Below are 1,384 nucleotides of genomic sequence, written 5' to 3'. Positions count from 1 at the left end.
AAAGGACACACCGACAAAGGAGATTAATCAGAACTGACTTTGACAAGCACTGTGGCAATTGGACAATTAAAACAGACATTTGGATGGCGGGGAAGAAGAACACACTGGGGAGGAGGGTGGAGAGAATGGTGTGGCAATGAAGGAGTGAAAGCCCAGAATCCCTGTGAATGTTCATTGAAACTAATAAAATTTAATATTTAAAAAAAAAAAGAAGAAAAAAATAAAAGTGATTGATAAAAGATAACTGTACAGTGGCACATAAAAAAAAAAGGGACCAGTCTTTGGAGAGGAACGTCATGTTTGGGAGGGTGGAGGGACAGCACAAGAGAGGAAGACCCTCAATGAGATGGATTGATTCAGTGATTGAGTTAATGGGAGTAGGTGTGTCAGAGACAGCGAGGTTGGCACAGGATAGAGCAGGTTTTAGAGCTCTTGTCACTATGAGTTGGAAGCGACTCAACGGCCCATAACAATAACAACACAATTATTTTATTAGTTATGATAATTGCTTTTAATAATAAAAGTTAATTTTATTTGCTATTTTAGCAGTTTTAAATAATAAGATGAACTGATATTCTTTAAGAAGAAAAGAAGTAGCATACAAGTAGGAACACTTAACTCCCTTCAAAAAACAGTACATGATAATTAGATAAAGAAAAACAAAACCGTAGAAAACTCCTGGATAACAGAGAAGGAGGAAATATTAGATGGCAAAATTGAAATTATTTTATGTCGAAGACAGAGATAAGGGCAAGATATGTGCCTCAGTAATTCCAATCATCTAGAAATTGTTTTAGAAACCCTAGCTATTGTTGTTAAGTGCCTCTGAGTTGCAGGTGACTCATAGAGACCCTATGAAGGAGAGTTCTCAACGCTTGGGTGCCTTTCATCCTCTCTCCAGGTTCATAGGGTTTCTGGAGGCAAGCTATTATGGAAGTGGATGCCACTCCTCCTTCCAAGCTTGTTTTAATCGGGGAGCTCCACTACACTCTCTGTCCACATTTGGTAACCAGCCATTGACGCATTTGACACATCAGTGTCACGGAGTTCAGCCTCACAACAACCACAAGTGACCGTTATATTAGAATTAAAAAAAAAAAAAGCTAAAAAGTTTGAAAAGAAAGTTCCAAGCCTCTCTATTTAAAGATGACATTATTATGTATGCAGGAAATCCTAAGAAATCTCATAAAGTTGTATTGATGGATGGGGAAGTGAGGAAAATTGAACGAATTTGTTCAAATTTGTAGTCAAATTTTGTAAATAAACTAGTTGTTGTTGTTGTTGTTATGTGCTGTCGAGTCGCCTGCGACTCATAGCGACCCTATGTACAACAGCCCTAAACTCCGCTCTGTCCTGTGCCAATCGCACTGTCTCTGACACTCCC

This window comes from Elephantulus edwardii, unplaced genomic scaffold (assembly GCF_000299155.1).
Source record: "Elephantulus edwardii isolate Elephantulus edwardi_28Jun2011 unplaced genomic scaffold, EleEdw1.0 scaffold00109, whole genome shotgun sequence".
Classification (NCBI taxonomy): Eukaryota; Metazoa; Chordata; class Mammalia; order Macroscelidea; family Macroscelididae; genus Elephantulus; species Elephantulus edwardii.
This window is presented reverse-complemented; position numbering follows the sequence as displayed.